This window comes from Microtus oregoni, unplaced genomic scaffold (genome assembly GCF_018167655.1).
Source record: "Microtus oregoni isolate MIOR12 unplaced genomic scaffold, Mior012 000000F_ref0000247, whole genome shotgun sequence".
In the NCBI taxonomy this organism is placed as follows: Eukaryota; Metazoa; Chordata; class Mammalia; order Rodentia; family Cricetidae; genus Microtus; species Microtus oregoni.
In genome coordinates this window covers 18,995,792-19,018,330 of record NW_024543059.1, presented here as the reverse complement: position 1 = coordinate 19,018,330, position 22,539 = coordinate 18,995,792, and the positions used below count along the sequence as shown (strand labels likewise).

Below are 22,539 nucleotides of genomic sequence, written 5' to 3'. Positions count from 1 at the left end.
CAATAAATTCTTCTAACTTACATGTTCCTCCTATGAGTTCTCTTCCTCTAGAACATTCTAATGCAGTGTGCAACTCCCAACTAAGTCTAACTTCAGATTGCTTGTTCAACAAACAATACATCCATCTCATCTGTACAAAAAATGTATTCATCTTTCATAAATGGTGAAATTACAGTACACTGAGGAGCTGTTTTAAAATAAATTACTTTAAAAATTTATTAACAGTAAATGTTGGGCTGGAGAGATGGCTCAGTGGTTAAGAGCATTGCCTACTCTTCCAAAGATCCTGAGTTCAATTCCCAGCAACCACATGGTGGCTCACAACCATCTGTAATGAGGTCTGGTGTAGACATACAGACAGAATATTGTATACATAATAAATAAATATTAAAAAAAAGTAAATGTTTGCTTTACATTCCTGTTTCTCATCTGTGCATCTGGTGTGGTGTTTAGTTTTAATTGTCCACTTGACACAGTCTAGAATCATCTCAGAAAAGAGTCTCAATAAGAGATTGTCTAGATTTTTCCTTCCTTCCTTCCTTCCTTCCTTTCTTCCTTCCTTCCTTTTATTTTTGGTTTTTCAAGACATGTTTTCTCTGTGTAGTCCTGGCTGTTCCGGAACTCACTCTGTGGACCAGGCTGGCCTTGAACTCACAAAGATCCACCTGCCTCTGCTTCCCAAAATGTTGGGATTAAAGGCATGCGCCACCACTGTCCTGCTCTAAAATATTTTTTAAAGCAACTCAAAAGTCAATATCATTAAACATCTATGAAATGGGACAAAGGAAATTGGGATGCTGAACCCACCCTTTATTTGCAAGTGAACGACAGAGCTATTTCAAGTCACAGGTGTACCTTAGTGTGCTCTGTTGGGAGATACAGTTTCTCAAAGGAGAAGAGCCATGAACTTTCTGGAGCCTTCATGGCACTGCAGAGTTCCCAAAGTGGGCCTCCCAGTTAGCATCTGGATAGGAACCACAGGGGATGGATTACATAAGATGAAAGGAATTTAATTAGTTTGAAAGAACAAAAAGTCTCTGAGCAAATGCAGCCACCTGATTCTCTAAAGGTTTTTTGAGACTCTCCTCAGTCATTCTTTTATCTTCTCTGTTTTCAACATCAGAGAATGAGTCATGGTTCCCTGGAGACACACACATCCCGACTCCTACTCCCTTTTCTCCTCCAACCCTGTCCCTATAGGAAATCTGCCACAGACACTCAAGCGGGGGAATGTTCTCTGATACCCCTTCTGGATCCCAGGAACTTGTTTGCTGAGGTTCAAAGATGTCATCCTCCTGTCCATGCTCTGGGGACCAGAGATTGGCTAAGGAATTGGGCACAGATCTGAGGACAGGTGAGCATTTCTGTCTCCATCCTCCTCATCAGGACCACTCTTTATCCCAGAAGACGTGCCTGCCGTATTTCAGTCCCAGCTTCCTCCAGGGATGGAGAGACCAGCAGGCTTTCTCGTCTCTGTTCCCTGTCTGTGTTCTTCAGTTTGGAATCTTCTGAGAAAGGGAGAGTTTCTGTCCATTATTATTATCCACGGGTGACGATAATCTTCTTTGTGAACAGTGGTCAAAGGGCCACTGCAGAAAAATTTAAATAATGACCATTATTAACCCAATTTCCTCCAGCTTTCTCCTTCTGTGGCAACAAGAAACTGCTAGAAACTCAAGTTTTCATACCCAGTGCTGGACTAAATCTGATAGTTTAGATGTCTTCTGCAGACATACAACGTTAGATTTTTTTGTTTGTTTTCCTGTTTTTGTTTTTCAAAATAGAATATCTATATACCCATGCTCACTCTGTAGACCAGGCTGGCCTCCAACTCATAGAATCTGCCTCCCTCTGTGCCACCACCACCTGGTTGGCTTCAGACTCTTTGCTAACACATTCTAGAACTGAGAGAAGAGTGTGATGTGCCAAAGCTTTGCTGAGGGAAAATGACATAAAAAATAACAGCATCATCAACAACAAAGAACTCTGTTTTTCCCTGAACTTAGTCAGGAAGAAAGTAAGGTATGTGTTTTAGATGAAACCATCCAGAAGGCTCCCACAGTCATGCAAACATGTTGGCCTGTTAGCAAGCTGCGGGCTCATCCACCAATGGAATCACAGTCTGAACAGACTTCTGAGAGATGGAGCAGCAGACAGTGGGGCCTGATTCAGAGGCTAAGTCACAGGGCCTGTTCTAGAAAGACACCTCACCTCCTCTTCTCATTCTCTTTGCTCTCTGAAGAGCTGTTTGTTTGTTTTTAATTTTTCGAGACAGGGTTTCTCTGTAGCTTTGGAGCCTGTCCTGGCACTAGCTCTTGTAGACCAGGCTGGCCTCGAACTCACACAGCTCCACCTGCCTCTACTGTCACAGTCTTGGCATTAAAGGCATGTACCACCACTGCCTGAACTAGTAATTCTTCTTGAATGAATTATTGGTGGTATTGGTAAAGTCTGATGTGTATTCTTTTTTCTTTTCCTTTTGGTTTTTTGATACAGGGTTTCTGTATGTAACTGTCCTGGCTGCCCTGAAACTCGCTTTGTAGACCAGGCTGGCCTCAAACTCATGGAGATCCACCTGCCGCTGCCCCAAGTGCTGGGATTAAAGGCATCTGCTTCCACGACCCAACGGGGTGGCTATTCTTGATTTTCAAATTAATTATATCTAGAATTAGTTAAAAACCCAAGTAGCTGGGCACGCCTATGAGGGATTCTTTTCTTGGCTGGATCATTTGAGGTAGGAAGACATACCCTAAATCCGGATCTTTTGAGGTGGGAAGATCTACCATCAGTCTGGGCTACATCTTCTGGTGGCAGCCTATAGAAAGGACCCGGGAGAATGAAGTTTCTGTTCTGTTTGCCTTCTTGCCCTCTTTCTCAGGGACATTCACTGGTATTAGAGTCAGCTTCTGGATTCTAAGGAATACTGAAGACCAGCCAAGACAGCCAGCCTCACCGACGAGGACAACATTGGATTGTTGGACTACCCAGACCACAGCCTGTAAGTCAGACTAATAAATTCCATCTATGTGTGTGCATGCATGTATATGCAGATATTCATTTTATCTATCAGTTTTGCTCCTCTAGAGAATTCTAACAGAGTAAAGAATATTTGAAGACTATTTTTAAAAAGTTTAAAGAAATAACCGCAATTTTGACAGTACAGCTGAAGTATGTCTTCTCCCCTGAAATATATGGATTCCAAGTGTAGACAGGGATTTGTGGCGGTTGAAACTCCCCGATATTGAAACTAGCCGGAGCAAATAATGATTCCCTTAACATGGGGAAGGTTAGGTCGCAATTCTGTAAAAAGTCTGCGATTCGGGAACAGGATGGGACATGTGGCAATCTACAAAGCCTCTTAGGAAAGCTCAAGAGCTTTCTTCAACTCTGGCCACCAGGGCTGAAGGCAATGGCCTGTCGCTTTAAGAATCTGGTGGCAGTCGCTTTCCTCTCCCCGCCCCGCCTCCCGCGGTACCAGCGGCCGGGACGACCACCCCTTTTTCCTCACGCGGCCGTGCTACGGGTTAGTTGGCCCATCCGTCACAGAAGCGCGGCCTATGATTGGCTGCTGCTCTTCGGGCCGGGAGGCGGGGCGGGAAGGTCGGAGAAACTAGTTTGTTGGCGGCGCCGGTGCGGGTCTGCTAGGGGGAGCGCGGCGGGGACTGGCGAGCCGGCCGGGGGGCGGCGACGGCGGCGGGGACTGCGGGGTCTGTGGAGCCTGTGGGGCCATAAGGTGAGTACCAGGTGGGGGCCGGGCCGACAGGGGGCGTCGTCGTCGGGACTTGTCACCCGGACAGCGACCCTGCGGGAGGAGCGCCCGGTAGGGCTGGGTTCCCTGCGTCTGGGAAGTGGGCGCTGACCCGGGATCGCCCCTCGGTCGGGCTCGGGGGGGGGGGGGGGGGGCAGATTGCTTTGCTCAGAGCTCTCGCGGAGGCAATGAATTGTTTGGAAAATGGATGTTGCGCTCGGGAGCTGCTACCCTCCTCCCCCGGGAGTGGTTGATTCATTGAGTCCGCTGACTCCTTTTTAAAAAATTACTATTGATCCTAGAAAGAGGAGGCTGCTTGTCTTCGAGGATGCGAACAGCGCAGCTTTGCGCCCGCGCCTAGCCCAGGTCCGCGTTCCTAGCGAGGACCGAGGGTTTAAACCAGGGAAGAGAAGCCAGCCGGAGCTGGCCGTGTGTGGCCCGCCGCGCAGGGTCCTTCCTGTCTGGGAAGTTGTCTGTCGTGGAGAAGTGGTGACACTCCTGGGGCACACCCACCTACCCACCCAGGTGGTGGCCCCCCTATGGGACTATAACTAATCTTCCTCCTCCCCAGTTGCTCGTCCCTCCTCCCATGCGTTGCCCAGGATCGAGAGCTCCGCTGGGATCTGCAAGGCCCCCAGTTGACCGTTCTTCTTTGTTGTATCTGAAGCTTCTCTTTCCTATTGTGGAATTGTGCCTCTGGGGCACCTGACTCCTTTGGGTTTCAAGGACCCTAAAGTACATTCTGGTAGTCTAAAAGAATTTTTTTTCTTTTTTAAGTCTTGTTAAGTATCGCGCCAGCCTTGAACTTGGGATCCTCCCATTCCAGCCTCTGAGTGCTTGGGTTATAAGCAAGTGCCACCATGCTCATTCCAAGAATTCCTAGAAACTTGGCCACAGGTAGTTGTGTGTGTGTGTGTGTGTGTGAGACAATTCCAGGCTCCTCCCAGTTCATCTGTATATTGGGGAGTCCTGCTGAGTCCAAGTTGCTCTGGCCAAGACTCACTGCTGAGGCAGGACAAGATATGCCAGTTGCATGTGCCGTTTGGTTTCACCCTGGCCTGGAGTAGGACAGGGAGGAGGAGGAACTTGGGACCTGACCCTCCAGGATGCTGGGCCTCTCCTCTCATAGGTGACACAGTTATGCTGAGGACTTTTTATGGGTGTTGCTGAAGGCTTGTGTCTGGGGACAGGAGGGAGGACCCAGGGTACTCTTATCCTACAGTAAATTTAATCCCTTTAAGACAGGGGCTCTTGAGTTCATAGGCTTTGCCTTTGGAGACTGGCAAAGTCAGTTTGGTTCCTGGCCGTATAATTATTGGTATTTCAGTTTTGAGTCATTTATCAGCAAGTGTGTCCAGGGAGATTGCTGCAAAGGAAGCAGGGGAAGATGGAAGGAAGAGACCTTTGTCCTGGGCCTCCGGCTGCAGCTGGATTCCCTGTGCTGTGCAGCCAAGGACCTGTGGGCCAGTAGCCTGTTCCACAGTGGCTCGACTCCTGCTGATGGCATCTGAAGCCTGTGGGCACCAGTGTGGGGAGAGAAGAGTTGGAAGAAAAAGAGAGATATGGCCTTGCCTGTGGTGTGCAGTGACCGGCCGAGGGTGGCCTGGAGCAGTGAGCGTGTGATGTAGGGGCGCTTTTAGAGGTTCATTTGTTTGATTTGTCATTGGAGCAGACTGAGACTCTGCTTTTAGAGGGAAGGGGTGTTGGCATGTGGATTGGGGGCCTTGACACATCAAAGTTTGCAGAGAGCCCCAGGGAGCAGGGTCCCAGGGAGCTGGAGTGAAGAAGTGAAGGCTTCGCGGAGAAAGGAGAGAAAAGCTAGCTAAGGCATTCCACAACCGATATTCCATACCCTGGGCTGCAGCCCCAATTCCCTTGCCCAGAGCCAGCTCTAGGATGCCCACTCTAGGCACAGGTGAGGTCAAGGAAAAGGCAGATGGGAGGTGACCGAAAGGTTTATTCTTGGCTGTGATAGTGTGATGAATATGGGCAGCCTTCCAGGATGTTTGGAGGGCCTGGCTTCCCAGGCAGCTTGTGGAGTGTGTGTGTGTTTTCCTCGGAAGACTTACCCTGCTAGCCAGCTCACTGCTTGCGCCCTAAATCCTTTACTAGCAGGCAGTGTGGGTTTGTCCTCAGCAGGGGCTTGACTCCCTCCCCTTTATGCAGACTTGGCACCAGCAAGCAGTAGTGGCCACAAATGAATTGGCTGATTGAGACGCTGGTTTTCATCTAATGTGGTAAATTTCATAATTGAATTGCCTCAGCTGATCCATGCAAGGGAATCCCTTTCAAGGCCAGGAAACACTTGGACCCTTGTGCAGAGGGCCAGGAAGAGGCCAAAGTTAAGCATTCCCAGCTTACTGTAAGGGTATCCCTGCAGGACTGTTTCTGTCTGCCTTCTGCTGCAGGCCATATTCCCTTAGTTGCAACGGTGTCCTGAGCAACCCTATGCTGGTGCCACTTCTAAAGGCATCTAAAGCTGACACCTGCCAGCCTTGCCAGGTCTCTCTGGGCTCTTAGCACATGAGGGCAAACAATGAAGGAATTAGAGGGACAGAAGGGACTTGGAGGTTGGGAGTGTGCTCCCCTTAAATCCCGACAGCACAGGGTCGGCAGAATGACTGGAGTTCCAATACTTCTTGGGAGTAAGGCTGTCTTGATAGTGTGAGGTGAGACCACGCACTTAGAGCGTCCCCTGGAGTGGTGTCTGGCGTCTAGTGGACTGCTCATGCCCAGCTCCCTTTCCCTTTGCTCCGTCCTCCTGACATAGCATGGAAGGGAAGCTTGTTCTGTGCTCGGCCTGCATGGGGTCCACAGCCGAGGCGCCAACCTTACCCTCTCCCTTCTTTCTCTTGTTCTTCACCCTTTTCTCCCCCGCCCTGTTTTGGTGCCCCTTAGGATGACAGAAGGTAAGCAATTGTGTCCTGTTCTTTAAAGCAGCAATTGCTTGGGCCGAGATTTGCTCATTGGTAGCGAGCTTGCTTAGGTAGCACGCAGGAAGCCCTGGGTCAAAACAGACATGGTGGCACATACCTGTTCTCCAGCTCTTAGGAAGCAGAGGTGGGAGGACCAGGAGTTCACGGTAAGCCTGGGCTACATGAGGCCCTGTCTCAAAATGGTGGTAGGGTATACCTTTAATCTCAGAAGTCTAAAATGCCACTGGGGGTGTGGTAGGGGCAGCAGTTCTCTTGAGTTCCAGGATATCTTGGTCTACATAGAAAGTTCCAGAACAGCCAGGGATACTACTGAGATCCTATTTTATTTATTTATTTAATAGCAGCTTTGTGGTATTAGGAATTCAAGTTAGGCCAGTCAGGAGGGATAGGCAGGCAGATCTCTGAGAGTTCGAGGAAAGCCTGGTCTACAGAGCAAGTTCCAGTTCCAGGACAGTCTCCAAAGCTACAAACCCTGTCTCGAAAAACCCAAAAGAAAACAAAAAAGAAAAAAGAAATTCGGGTTAGAGGTTAGAGCCTTGTGTTGTGTGGTGGTTTACACACCTTTAATCCTAGCACCTTTAGTCGCAGGCAGGGTTCAGCTAAGGGCTACACAGTGAACCTGTGTCAGATAGGTTAACTGAGAAATTGCACTGTGCTTTCCATGAATTCATATTTTTCCCCCAGGCATTTTCTCCCACAGTGGTCTGCCCCCAAATTCTGTAGCGTCTGGAGGTTTACTCTGTTTCAGCTCAACCATGGCCCTAGACCGCCTCCACCTCTTCAGCCCACAGTAGCGTCCCTTAGACCTGAAGCTGTTGTATGTAGGAAGGACACTGAGTTCTGCCTGGTGACCGTAAGCAGGTCCCCTTGCCACTGTGAGTTCAGGTGGCTCTTCTAGGAAACAGATACCTTCCAGTGTCCCTTTCACAGTCTCACTGGAAGGGCCCAGGGTCTGGCAAGCTCTAATGCTAGGCTGTTAGAAGGCTTGCGTATCAACCCTGTGTGCAGGGAGAATCTGAGAGTCAGCCTGTGCTGGGCAGCGTCAGAGACAAGGTGGGAGTCAGGAGCCAGGTGGGCTCTGGCTCCAGCTCTGAGGGGCGCTGTGGGCATCAGATGAGTCATTCCTGTCCGGACTCTCGTTCTTCCCCGTGTAGGTAAGGTCTGCAAACACAAGCTCCCAGCTCCTTATCCAAGTGGAGCTGAGTCAGGCCCTGCTGGGAGCTCCAAAGGGCCAGGGCTCTTGTCCCCTCCAGCCTCCCAAAGTCCCCTGTGGTTCCTCAGCTGAGGGCCGCCCTGTGCCTAGGAAACTGGGTCGGGGAAGCACCAGTCAGCCCAGGAGGAGCAGGCAGAGGCTAAAGGAAGGTGGCACATAGTTGACTCATCCCCAAGGTGCCCCTTGACTTGTCCTGGGCAGAGGAGTGGACATCAAGTGTGGGAGTAACTGTGTGTTCCCCTCCCTCTAAGGAATGGGCTAGCTTATGGGATGTCCCCTGGGCACAGAGCCAAGGTGGAGAGACAGACAAAGGGCCCAGAGAAGAAGGGATTATGGGGAGCTGGGGGGTGGGGTGGGCAGCAGGAGGAGGCTGAGTGCCAGGCTTTGGCAAGGCTGTGCCTGCAGGACCAGTTGGATGGCTCCTCCCGCTGAGCAGGGCCATGGGAGAGCTGTGGCTGCTGCAGCCCGCCTAAGGACCACATCCCCCTGGCTGTCACCCCACCCACCTCTGCCAGGTGGCTGCTTTCCTGTCAACCACGCGGGCAGGAGTGGACTGCAGGGCAGGAGTGAAACCCAGCCCAGCTATCTCTGTGTGTCCCTGCTGGGCTCGCCAAGACAGGCTGAGCAAAGATCAATGTAGGCCAAGGGGAATTAGTTTCCCAATTAAGATAGAGATCCTTTCCTTGTTCAAGACCGAGATGAGCTGCTTGCCAGGTTTGCATAGCCAGGTCAGTTTGTTTGGGCAGGAAGGAGTGAGGTGGGCAGGCAGGGAGCGCTTCTCTAGAGAGTAAGGCAGCAGCGTCCAGAGTCCAGAGCTTACGTTCTCTGGGCCTGAGCGTCTGGCAGTGAGTCCCTTTATCTGCACGTGCCTCCGTGTGAGTTTACATCTTGGGGATCTGAAGGAGGAGGTATATGGTGCCCTGTTCCCAGTGGCTTGCCTTGTGGGTGACAGGGGAGGAAGGTGGGCTCAGGATTCACACTGGGCCTCAGCTTCTGGTGTACAGGGTGGGTGGTCAGTGGGCAGCTCAGCCAGGGTACAGGTTGAATGCCGTTTCCACTCAGGAGGGGCGAGAAGTGGACATTGTTAGTCTCTTTGTTCCTGATGTGTTCAGTTGGCTCTGCCCTCTGCCTGGTTCTGGGGTTCAGCAGAGAACAGGGTGAGCCCCATTCTCCTGAAGCTCCGTTCGTATGGAGGAGGCTGACCGCGGACAGAGCCGGTAAATGCAGCCACCCCACAAAGGGCTGTTGGGAGAGTAGACTGGGAGGTGTGAGGAAGGGGGACAGGACAAAGGGGCTGGGGAATGCCCCCCTGGTGGTGACTTGTGAGGCAGAGAGGTGCGCTAGGCAGGCAGTGCGGGGTTCAGAGGCTGGGATGGCATGGGCCCCATGGCACGGGCACAAGGCAGAGGGCCAGGCTTCCACAGAATGTCTCTTCTGAGGAGACCAAGGACCACTTTATGATTTTAAATTATATATATTAATTTAAACATATTGACCGATTCCTTTTATACAAGGGCAATAGAGAAACAATATGGTATGAAAGTCTGCCCCTTCCTCAGTGTGTTCCACAGGTAGAGATTGGGAATGAGCTCTGATTTTTTTTTTTCTTTTTCTTTTCTTTTTTTCTTTTTTTTTTTTTTTTTTTGGTTTTTCGAGACAGGGTTTCTCTGTGGCTTTGGAGCCTGTCCTGGAACTAGCTCTGCAGACCAGGCTGGTCTCGAACTCACAGAGATCCACCTGCCTCTGCCTCCCGAGTGCTGGGATTAAAGGCGTGCGCCACCATCGCCCGGCTGAGCTCTGATTTTGTATAGTCTGTCCTGTTCAGGACTCTTTAATCTCTGTCTCTGTATAGAGGGGAGCTCTTTCCCTTTTAATGTCGGCATAGCAGTCCAGCCATCTTGTGGCCAGACCTCCAGCCTTCATGTTGCCCTCAAATGAGAAACTTTGGGTTGGTCCTCATTTCCCCCATATCTCCAGTGAATCCTTGGAAGCCTGTTTGCATGTATCTTTCGATGCAGGTGTGCCAGTTTTAAATTTTATTAAAGCCACGTGCCTTTCACCACTATGTTTTTTTCCACCAACTGCCCATCTCTCCATTTTTCTTCCATGCTTGATATTATGCACATTTTGCTGCCTAGCTGATACGATGGAGCCAATATCATTCCTTTAAAAACACAATACTGCCAGCTAAGCAGTTTGTTCAAGCATTGTCCTTTGACTCGGCTTTCCCAGATGATCAAGGTTCCGCCTCCTGTTGGTCTCCTGGCTGCAGCTGGGGATGAGTGAAGCCCTGGGCTGTGTGTGCTCATCTGTGAAATGAGGCTCTTTCGTCCCTGCCCAGCCCTGCCCCCTGCTTGCTGCTGTTGGGAAAGCATTCCCGAAAGGTCCTTTGGGGCTCAGAAGCTCTGGGACACGAGGAGGTTTGCTTTGTCCTTTGGGAGCCTAGTGTCTGAAGGCTGGAGCATTTGAACGAGTGGGGACGCCCCTAAACAACATCTTGTGACAGGCAGGCAGGTGGCTTTTGGTGGCTTTTGGTATATGCGTAGAGCCTGACCCGACCCCAGAGAAAGTTGGCTGGCATTTCCGGAGCTTCCCAGGGGGCTGCTCCACCTGCCATGGTAGAACACTTGAGGTAACAGGGCAGGGTCAGCTCTCCTTGTACGTGGAAGGGTCTGGAAGGGGCGTCTGTGGACTGAGTGTGTGTTGTGTGTTCCCGTGAGGATCCCTGTGTGTTTTCCAGTGGCAGGGAGCTTTATTAGAAGCCAAGGATGTGCCGAATGGGCACTTGTACTTGGGTGTGAGACAGAGAGTCTGGAGGAGGAGAGGTAGATCTTGGGGACTGTGGAAAGAAAGCCAGGCTGTGCACACGGTCTCCTAATAGACTTTGCGACTAAGCGGTCAGGATGGCCAGACTGGCCTGGGTGCCTGGTGGAGTGCTGGGACTGAGCGCTGGGGTATTTAAATGGCAGGGCTCTCCTGTCCTTCCCTTGAGTCCTTGTTCCTTCCCCTCAGAAGCAGCACCCAGTCCGGTTGTGTGATTGATGCCCAGGAACCTTAGAACTCTGCCTCAGAGTGGGTGGGTACCTAATAGGACCGCCAACCTGACCTAATAGGAACAGACATTAGAGAGGAAGGGCTATGGTCATGTAGGCAACAGAAGGGACCATGCTCTCAAAGTGTTCCTGGGAGGCCTCCCAAAGTGTCCTTGTATATATAGCTCATGAGGGGAGGCGGAATGATGTATCTGCAGTAACACCCCTTTTTCCAATCTGAGTCCTGGGTGTTTGGAAAAGGCGCGAGGCACTCCAAGGAGCTTTTGAACGAACCCTAGCCTTCTGTCATCCCAAGCTTTGTGGGCAGGTTTGGCACCAAGTGTTAGGCTGGGTTGCCAGACTTCCTCTCAGGCATCGGCACCCACACTGGGGTATCTGTTGGAGGAAGCTGCAGTTGCTATTTTTATCAGCCCAACTAGAACTTTATATCAAAAGGTATAATTACAAGCACAATGTCAGGGTTTATCTGGCTGGTGAGACTGAGGCAGGGGCCACTGCACACTGCTCACTTGATGTGTAAAGCAGGGCATGTCTGCTTGGACACACCTATCCGGTCACAGAGCGCTTGTGCAACTGCTTCTGCGTCTACAACTTTCTTTTTGTAGACTGGGTCTTAGCAACTCAGGCTGGACTCAAAACTAACAAGTTTTGCAATGACCTTAAGGTCAACAATGACCTTAAACATCTGATTCTCCTGCCTTCCCCCCTGCATGCTGGGATTGCAGGCGTGTGACACCGTCCCCCATTTATGTGGTGCTGGGGATCAAACCCCGAGTTCTCTGCATCTTAGGCAAACACTACCGACTGAGCTGTTTCCCAGCTCGGTGTTATTCTGTGAAGTATGAAAGAGAGCTTTCCGGAGTTCACCGAGATATTTGCACCTGAACACAACTGGTTGGTCATGCAACTGTGGGGGAGCCTGGGAAATTATTAAAATTGCCGAGACCCCCCACTTGATGCCACCTCCTCTGCTAAGTACCAGGGACAGAGATGAAGAAGCCCTGTTCTGAGCTTCACACTCAGACCCGAAATCTTAACCTTTGGATAAATAGCCTGATCTGTGTTGCAGACTTTCAGTCTGGAGGCCACTGGGGCTCACGGGATAGCCTCTCTTGTCCTCAGCTTGACTTTGTGTAGCTTCAGTTATCCGTGGTCAGCTGCTTTGAAAATATCAAATGGAAGGGCTGGAGAGATGGCTCAGGGGTTAAGAGCACTGACTGCTTATCAGAGCTCCTGAGTTCAATTCCCAGCAACCACATGGTGGCTCACAACCATCTATAATGAGATCGGGTACCCTCTTCTGTTGTGTGTATACATAATAAATAAATTGTTAAAAAACAATCACATGGAAAATTCCAAAGACAGGTGTGGTGGCCCAGGCTGATTTCAGACTGGCAGTCTTCCTGCTCTACCTCCTGGGTTTTGGGATTGCAGGAAGGGCCCACTACCACCACACAGCTGGTCTCTTACCGTGCCTAATTTGAGATTCGGAGATCAAACTCAAGTCCCTATACTTGATCAAGGACTTCACCGACTGAGCCATCTCCTCAGCCTAGAACACTGTTTTAAAGGGTTCATAGAGGTACAATCCACCCAGATAGTGCACAAGTGGGTTCCTATGAGGTGAGAGGTCAACCCGGGATGTCATTCCTGACACTGTCTTGGCTTTTTTAAAACATAGGGTCTCACGGTGGTCGGGAGCTTACCTAGCAGGCTAGGTTGAACCCCAAGGACTTGCCTAACCAGTGCCGAATTGTGTGTCCTCCCCCAACTGACTTTTTATGTGGGTCTTGGGATGGAGCTCAGGTCCTCAGCTTCCGTGGCAAGCACGTTTCCAGCCGAGCCATCTCCTCAGCCCAGGGCAATCCGCCGTTGTACCTGTAACCCCCTTGCCGTGCAGGGTAACCTCTTTACAGGAAAGGACCACTGCAGGATCAGGGGCTCTGTCTTGGACTCCTGCCTGCCCAGGGCTGGTGCTGACGGTGCATGGAGGAGGACGGTGGCAGGGGTTGCTGCTCTAGCGGACTCGGCCGGTTCACGTGCTCTTGTTTAATTACCTTCAAGTGGAACGTTGATTTCACCACCAGAAGAGAAAACCAGAGACCTCTGGCAGCCAGGGATCTGGAGCAGGGACGCTCTTTACCCAGTTCCCCTTCCTGCTGCTCGAGGTTGGCCTCCCCAGCTGGGCTTGTGTGGTTTATGGGCCACCATCCAGAGCAGCACTGGGCGGGGGGAGGGGGTGCTCCCCTAGTTACAGCTCAAAGTGACTTTTGTTTTTATAGATGAAGACTCTCTCTATTTAATTAGCCCAAGCTCTGCTCAAACTTACTATATAGTCCAGGCTAGCCCAGAGCTCAAAGTGATTCTGTCTGTTGTTGGGACTGTATCCATGAGCCACCTGGCTTAAATGGTTAAACATGGGCAGGAGAGATAGCACGGTGGGTAAGAGCATTTGCTGCTCCTGCAGATGACCAGGGTTTGGTTGCCAGCACCCATGTGGCTGCTCATAACCATCTGTAACCCCCATTCCAGGGAATCTGGTGCTGGCTTCTGGCCTCCAAGGCACCAGACAAGGAGGTGGGGTATTCACATTCAGTCAGAACACTCACACCCGTAAAAAGAAAACCTTCTGGAAAGTTCAAACATGAAACACACAGGCTGCACCTCAAGAAACATGACTGTCCCAGTTGTGCGAGTTTATAATAGCCCCTGGACGTTTTCATTCTCATTCCAGCGGACAGCACTTCAGTCCCCTTCCATGACGTGGAGCTACGGTGCATCCAGCACAGACAGAGGGGATGCAGAATCTGCCCTTGGAGCTGCAGGCACAGATAAGCAGAGTGGGCAGTGGTCTGCAGTGTAAGGAGCCAGCAGAACAAAGGGTGTTATTCTTATGAGAGACAGGACAGACGCCCCTCTGGTGTGGGTGTAGTGTACACTAAGTGCTGGGAAATACTTGTTGAATTGAATTTCTCAGCATCTGCTATGTATAAGGTGTCCTGAGCAATGTAAGAGCGTGAGGGGGAAACTGGAGCTGGAAAGGTGGGAGGGGAAGAAACTGGGGCTATGGAGAGGAGGGAACAGGTTGAACAAGGCTTGAACATCCAAGTTCCCCAAAGGCTCCTGAGCAGGGGAGGTTGGGCATGCAGATGCGTCCGTGAGTGAGTGGCTGTTTATGGGCTTCTGTGTATTTGCTATAAATATGCAGACGTATGTAATTTCAAGAGACCAGGGTCTATCTACCAGCTGTGATGTCCAAGCACTGCCCCTGTACTTTGCTGAGGGAGGCCTGTCATTTGGGAGAAGGAGCTGACGCTGTGGTGAGAGACACTTCTGACAATGACAGAGGGCAAAGGGCCTTGGTGGGGGTTAGAGGGCGCACGGTCTGCAGCCCAGTGACTAAATGATGCTGCAGGCTGGGGAACAGGGAAAAGAGAATGTGACTCTGGGCATGAGTTTCACAGTCCAGTGCTTGGGATGTGGGCGGTCCCCAGCTCATCTGCGTGAATACTGACTCTGGCCAAGTCTTGGATGTGTGCATGTTAGTTATCGTCCCCCAACACTTCCTGCAGGGAGTTTCTGTAGGTTCCAGGGAAAGTGTGGTTAATGTGGAGGAGTTTTATAAGCCAGTGTCAACTGAAGCTCTTTTGAGGACCTCCAGATCCAAACAGGTTTTCACAGTAGTGCTGAGACATCGTCTGCCTTGTTCATTTTCTCCTGAGTGCATAACTCAGCGTGCCGGTATTTTCCTGTAACCCACGCAGCAGGTTACCAAACTGTGCCCGGGTAAACCATCCATTCAAGGTGCAGGTTGGGAATGTGGCAGAGTACAACAGTTCATTGATACGGGTCAGATTCCACACTTGAGTGGCCCACAGAGGAACTGCCGCTGGTCGCTGGTCAGAGAAGAGAGGCTGTGCTTATCTGAAAAGGCTTTATCTGGGTGAGACTGGCTTTTCTTCAGGTACCGTAATCAGAACCACAGATCTTAGCAGATTGAAGACTACAGCAGGTAGAAGTCAGCCAGTGTTCTGGGAATAATTTTTTTTTTTTCAGAATATTTTATGGGAAGCAACTCTGCCTGTGTGACTCGTGTGTGTGTGTGTGTGTGTGTGCGCGTGCGCGCATGCATGTATGAAGGTGTGTAGCACTGTGCTCCACAAGCTTATCAAAAGGCAGCCATCAGACCACTCACTCATTCTTGAGCACTGAGGCTCTCCTGGCCTTTCGTAGCCCGGCCACCATGGATGCCAGTGTCCAGGGGAACTGAAGGAAGACCTCCGTGAGTGGAAATGCTGAGGCAAAGGGCACCTAATCTCACTTTGAAAGATGCTGCCAGATGGTTCTCCCGAGAGTTGGTGGTGGCTGCTGCCTTCCTTGTGCTGCTTTAGATGAGCTTGGGGCGGGGGCAGTGAGAGGGCTCAGTGGGTAATGGTGTCTGCCACCAAGCCTGAAGACCTGAATTCCATCCTGGGGACCCACATGGTGACAGGAGACACCAGTGCCAGAAAGTTTTCTCTGGTTTCCACATTCAAACCATGGCACATGTGCTCCTGACCCCAAAGATATAAATAAATATAAATTTTTAATTAAGAGAGAAGGAGTGAGCCGGCCTTGGAGTGTGTGGTTTGGGGACTGGGAACATGATCTTCACGGAAGCCAGGGATTGTGGGAAGCAGGGCTTTCTGGAGACAGAAGGCGGTTCTCTCCTGGGACGTGGCTGCTACTTTTAATCTCTGCTCTCCTGTGTGAGCCTCACTCCGGGAGGTTCATGGAAATTGGTATCTAGGTCAGTGTGTTCTTAATGGCTCCATCTGTGAGGCCAGAGTGCAGGAGAGGCAGCCTCTCCTGAGTACCCGGGTACCTGGGAGCCCCACACCCCTCTACAGGCCCTGGTGTGCTGAGTAGGGGCTGCCTGTCCTGTCTGTGGCTCGCTCTGGCTGAGTGAGAGGCAGGAAGTGATTTCTCCAGATGGGAGAACCTGAGTGCTCAGGCCGCTCGCTCTGTGGCTAGAGTCATGGTGCACTTTCCACTGGCCATGCGCCCGTCTGGAGCTCCAGCTGGGCCTGGAGATCTGGACCCGAGACAGTGGAGGGGGAGCAGGTGGTGGCAGTGGCAGCTGAGTGACACCTGCTGCCTGGCCTGATGGGCTTGGGTCTGTGCTCATTCTTGTGACTGCAAGAAGCCTCTCTGTGGGCGGGAGCAGCAGGAGCAGGGCTTGAGTGGTCGCCTGGCAAACACAGCTTGTAAGACGGTGACACAGCTGTGATTCTTCTCTCAAGAATTTATCTCAGGAGAAAGCAGTAATTCAGCCAAACAATGCTGTTTGGGTTCAGGGTAAAATTTAAAGTACAAACCCGTCAGGCTGTATGAGAGCTATTAGGAAAGTGTCCCATGTGTGAAGTGGAGGTAAAAACAGCATGAAAGAGTATTCTGTAGGTGCAGTGACTGAGGTTCAGTGTTTCATATGGGGCCAGGGATTTGACCTGTGCCGTGTGCCCAGCATCACTGTAGCTTTTAGAAGTGTTTAGTTGTGGTTAAGAGCAGTTTTTTTTTTTTTTTTGCTACCTCTTCTTAAACCTTTTTACAGCTTTCTTCCAGAATTTACCTACTCTGTTTAAGTTTAGTGTTAGCATTTATATATTCGTGTGCGTGTGTGTGTGCACATGCGTGTGCGCATGTGTGTGTAGGTATCTGAGGTCTGAAGGGCACTAGCAAGAGTCGATTGTCTTCTTCCCGCATGTGTGTTCTGGGAATTGAATTCAGGCCGTCAGGCTTGGCAGCAATCCACGCTTCATCTCCAGCTACTGGCCGCCTTTAAGACCCTGTCTGAAAACCAACAAACTAGCATTTAGACAGGGTCTTACACAGCCCAGGTTGGCCTCAAATTAGATATGTAGCCAAAGGTGATCTTGAACTTAGGCTGCTGCAGCCTGTGTCCGGTGCTGAGAATACAGGTGTGTGCTGTCACATCCCAGATGATGAAGGGCTGGGAAAATCCAGGGTCTTGTGTGGGAAAGCCCTCTACCGACTGACCTACATCCTCACCCCTATTACATTTTTAAAAAATCATGTATTTTCATGGCTTGTAGTATGTCTCTGCACCGTTTGCATGCCTGGTGCTTGAGGAGACCAGAAGGCAGCATTGGATCCCTGGAACTATCGTCACAGATGGTTCTGAGCTGCCATGTGGGTGCTGGGAACTGACCCTAGGTTCTCTGGAACAGCAAATTTATCTCCCCGATTACAGATTTATCCTTGGTCCACCAGTGTGTCTACATAGAAAGAAAGGGGTATTTTTTAAAAAAAATATTTGTTTATATATATATATATATATATATATATATATATATATAAATAGTCTGTCTGCATGTATGCCTGCAGTCCAGAAGAGGGCACCAGACCTCATTACAGATGGTTGTGAGCCACCATGTGGTTGCTGGGAATTGAACTCAGGACCTTTGAAAGAGCAGGCAATGCTCTTAACCACTGAGCCATCTCTCCAGCCCATGGAGTATTTTTGTTGTTGTTGTTGTTGTTCAAAAATGGATCTTTGGCCCAAAATAGGGGTGGGTGGGGACTACCCTACCTGCCTCCTCCCTCTCCACTCACCTCCATGGTTCAGGGATATTGTTCAGGATAATGTCATCGTCAATCTCACTCATCACTGTCACTTTATCCTTTATGGTGGAGCTCCTGAGTGAGCATGTTGGCCTAGGCAGGATACCAGGCAGGCAGAGGTGGCCACGGAGGGTCTTGAACTGACATGTGGCTGGGCATGAGGGTCCGACAGCTTTTGTACAAAGCATATTGGTGAGAAGCTGGCCATTACCACACGTCCTCTTGGCTTGGTGTTAAACTCTGGGCAGCTGTCCCATCCTGTCCCCCAGGCAGCATTTTAAACACAGAGCACCACAGTGACCGGAGGCAGCTTCCTACTTGCCACAGAGCTCAGGACAGAAGTGAATCCATTACTGCTATGGCTGTCTTGGGGCACACTTCCTTCAAAGTTTACTGTCCTAACTAGACAGAGCCTGGGCGAGAAAGGTTGCTTTGTGAGTGGAGAGACACGATATGAGAATCTGGTGACAAGCCAGGCTAAGGCCTTCCTCTCCAACCCTGTGGTTCAGGGGAAAGTTAAGTCAGACCTGAGTCTAATGCCACGTCTTTCTCAACCTTGTAGAGTTGGGGTCACATGGGGAGGTTATAGGAATACAAGCCAGAGACCTGGCTCTGTTCCAGTCTCTATGGGCCTCAGGATGAATTTCTTAACATCTCTGCCTGCTTTCGCAACTCGTGCAGATGCGATTGCCTTGTCGGGTTAGAAAAGCTGGCACACAGGGCTCCCCATTAGCAGCCCTGTCTAGTCGTCGGGGTTACAGATGGTGGGTGAACGACAGACAGGGTTCCACCTTCTGGCTTTCTCTGGGCCAGTCACGTTGTGTGACTGGTTTTCGTCACTGAGATAGGAACAAAAAACGGTGTGTCCTTCCAGACCAGGCTCTAATCACCACTGCCATGGGTTTTCCCTCTGACACAGTGACTGGTGGCTTTGTGGCAGATGTCTTTGGGTCTCTGGGAGTGACCCAAGAGTGAGCTCGATAAGATGAAGCTTCCCACAGCCGTGTGGTTCCGCCAAGACAGTGCCGTTTGAGGGGTGTTTGCCGCTGTGAAACCTTGCCCATCCTGATTGAAGCAGGTGTACTCGGGTCTCAGGATTAAAACTTATGTCAAATGCCTAGCAAGAGAGGGCAGTGGGGGTGGGGACTGGGGAGAGAGACAATGTTCCATTATCCTCCCAGGGATTTACCTGATGTGAGTATGCCAGAAAATGAAGGGATTTACTTTGTGGGGAGAGAGGGGACCAGCAGGAGGGATGGTGGGAGGGGCAGATATGAGCAAAGTACAATGACGTATTTGAAAACTATAATAATGAAACCTATTATTTCTTTAAATATTTGCTTACAAATCTGGTAAGCACAATGTGGCTTTGGCCACTTGGCAGTTACAAGTTGGCCTTCTCCTGGCCAGAATCCCCAGGATCTTCTGCAGGGTCGCTCTATTCTCATTGGATTTCACAGGCCTTGACCCTTCCCCTCCTGCTCTGTGTGGCCCCTGAGAAGGCAGAGCTGCTGCCCTGGGTAAGGCCCAGCAAGGTCCATGGCCTGAACTGTTGCAGGCTTCCCCACTGCAGTGGAGAAAGGATTTGATGGCACCCGTCATTGTGTGAGACTGCACGGTCTCAATTTGCAGTCAGCCTGGAACTATCAATTATGGAGGCTAATGTGTGGCCATGCTCCTCAAGGATGCTTACCACTGGCATTGCCAGGTGCTGAGTGAGAAGGTTTGCCGTGGGAGAGGGTGTGGTTTTACATTCCTGTTATCTCAGCAGCTGGAGGCTGAGCATTGAGTTTGAGGCTAGCCTGGGGACACAGTGAGACCCCCATCCCGGGGCTGTCCTGTCTCCATTCACTTCCCAGGTTTTGGGAAAGGAGGTTGGGGTGGGAGCTGGTATAGGGCTCCCCTCTGACCTCACTGACCAACATGGGGGAATGATGTCAGGGGCTTGCCAAGCACATGGTACCCCAGCACAATTGGTCTTGACCTCAGTAACAGATGGAAGCTAGGCTCTCCTCCTGTGCGTCTTAAGCAGGACCGGAAGCAGGTTTGTCCTGCCCTGTTGGGGTGAACTCAGGGGTGAGTTTTAGCTTGCTATCCTGCCCTTCGTGGGAAAGTTAAGGTAGGAACATTTGGTGACCTGAAAAAAGAAATATATGAATTACCAAACACTGCTCCTAGGGCCATTCTAGACCCACAGCCTTGTCAGCCTGTTCCCGTGGGGGAGGTGTGGGTCAGGCGGGGTAAGAGGTGTGAGCTCAGAGCCGCGCAGCAGACTGAGGCGGCAATCTGCCTCTAACTCTATGACTTCACTTCAGGCTTTCCACAAGAGCCAGTTGTGGCTTGTGCCTGAGATTCCGCCCTCAGAAGGCCCCCGCAGAAGAGGCCGAGTGAGACCCTGTCTCGAAAGCAAGCAAAATCTTATCAAAACCGTGCTGAGAACTTAGCATGGTGCTACAGGCCTTTAGTGTCAGTACCTGGGAAGCTAAAGCAAGCTGAGACCTCTGAGTTCAAGGCCAGCCTGTTATCTAAAAACAACATTGAGAAGAGAACAAAACCAAAATAAAATGTGTCTGTAGTAAGAATATAACTCCTGCTGTCTGGTGGGCAGGAATCCACAGAGTTGGTGAAGCCCCACTTCTCTCTTTGAGGGGGGCTAGGGAAAAAGGCACTCACAAACTCTTGATGGCTTCCTTTATTCTTTCTCTTCTTTATTTTCTCTCTGTTCTCTCTTTTTATCTCATGTTGTTTTACAGCTTTTATACCCAACAGAACCTTCCAGGCAGGTCAGGAGTCAAACAGCTGCCCTCTATTTCTCAAGTGAGTGATTACAGGGAAAAGCTTGTTTTCTGTCTCCCTCCCAGGATTAAACATTTTATGTATTACAGGTGAAAAACAAGTTATCCCAAGAACCCACATACATTCATACCCAAGCAACTTGTTATTGGTTAACCATGTGGCAAGCAAGGTGGTTTTGGCAGGTCTTTTACTGGCAGGCTGCATTTCGCAGTTACAAAGAAAGGCCCAGTTACTTTGTTATATTGAAAGATAATCTTATAAGGAATCTTATAAAGACCCACAAACCTAAACTTTTTTTTTTTTTTTTTTTGGTTTTTCGAGACAGGGTTTCTCTGTGGCTTTGGAGCCTGTCCTGGAACTAGCTCTCTAGACCAGGCTGGTCTCGAACTCACAGAGATCCGCCTACCTCTGCCTCCCGAGTGCTGGGATTAAAGGCGTGCGCCACCATCGCCCGGCAAACCTAAACTTTTATATATGAAAAAGAATCAGTCAGTTCTTCTTTAAGTCTTTAGGACACGTATCCATTCACTAATAGTATTTCACATCAGGAGGTTGAGGGCAGAAATGGGTATAAGGAATTAATCATCACCTTTGGTCACCAGCCAGACCTAGCAGGGAGAGTACGTCAGCCAGTAATGGTTGGGCTGCTTTGTTCTTGTTCCCTGACCTTAAAGAGTTCCTCATTGAACTCTGTGCCTCTTTAAAACTTTAGATTGTCTTCTTGGGTTTTTCACCTCAAAGTTATTTAACAAAAACATTTTAGTCTAACTTTGTTCTTTTCAAAGCTTTGTTTCAGCCGTGATGCACTCCGAGAGCTGTGAACGAACACGTCTCCTAACATTAAGGTTAAAATAATTTGAACTAGCTGGGCAGTTGGGACTCAGTTGTTAGTCATTGAGCTACAATCCATGCAGCGCCTTCGGTGAGACTCGCAGACCCTGGCTGTGAAACATACCCTTGTTTTTATTTTTATTCAAGACTCTGTATAAGCTGTCATTATTATCAAATTAGACGGTACTGCTTAGGGATGGGTCATCTTGACAATCCCCAGGTAAAAATGCCCAGTAGAATGGGATGTTTCCAAGAGATAAACACACTATATTACAGGCAGTGGAGATCTCCCCACATCCATCACACCATGCTAGATACCAGAGAAAGAACCACAGCAAACATGGAAAGACACAGCAGAAATAAAAGACATTCTGGGGTCTGCAGTCCCATGGCCTTGCCTAAACGAGATTGGCCCACCAGAGGATTGATTCCCTTCTGCTGGGCTGACACCTGGACCTTCAACTGAAACCAGCTGCTCCTCTGGCATGGCCCACGGCAATGCACACTTCTGATCAACCAAATTTTAGTTGATTCTGTTTCTATGCTTTGTTTTTTGGAGACAGAGTCTATGTAGCCCTGGCTGTCCTGGATTTCTGCGTACACCAGGCTGGCCTCCCTCACAGAGGTCCGGTTCCGCCTGCCTCTGCCTTCCCAGTGCCAGGATTAAAGGCGTGTGCCGCAGGGATTAAAGCAAGAAAGGCAGCTCTTACCCTTTTAAAATGTGTGTGCGTGTGCTGGGTAGGGAAATGTGCATATGAGCGCAGGGGCCCTCAGAGGCGTTGGATCCCCTGACGTTGGAGCTACCCAATAAGGATACTGGGAACCGAATTCAGGTCCTCTGGAGGAACAGCACTGCTCTTCAGTGCCGACCCACGCAGGTGCTTGGCCTGCATGTATTAAGTCTGTGTCAGGCTCGCTCTTGCAGGCTGCAAGAGGGCTTCAGAGCTCCCGGACTGGACTTTACACTAGGTTGTGAGCTACCACGTGGCTATTGGAAATCAAACTCCGGAAGAACAGCCAGTGGTTTTAGCTGCTGAGTCACCCCGCCCCCCAGCCTTCGTTTGCATTTTGAAGTGGAAAGCAGGCTAGTCTTTATTTGCAGGAAAAGGCTTGTCTTGTTTCTGTGGTGTCTTGTGGGAGTTGGGCAAGCACTGTGTATACCAAGGCCCTGGCCCCTTGTGAGTGTATACAAGTGTTCTAAGTGTATTATGAAAAGGGCTGCTTTTTCCCTGGAAGTGTCTGTGTGAGGCCCCATGTCTGCTCATCCTCTCGTGTCTAGAGTGGTCTGTGGCACAGGTACGGTCACGGGACTCGCGTTTTATGCCAGTTAAGTTCATCTGC

At 50.2% G+C, this 22,539-nt stretch overlaps 1 protein-coding gene across 3 annotated transcripts in view; it reads left to right on the top strand.

Moving 5' to 3' along the window:
- Window positions 1-1,241: 1,241 nt before the first annotated feature.
- The window catches only part of Klhl25 (kelch like family member 25), a 29,564-nt gene continuing 8,266 nt past the window's right edge, over window positions 1,242-22,539 (top strand). For 2 of the 3 annotated variants that reach the window (XM_041658633.1, XM_041658645.1), the window contains exon 1: window positions 3,620-3,733. The gene's annotated coding sequence lies outside the window, so the exon portion shown is untranslated. Of the gene's footprint in view, window positions 1,355-2,878; window positions 2,999-3,619; window positions 3,734-22,539 lie in introns of those variants that run through there. The other variant, XM_041658639.1, reaches the window with a different exon arrangement.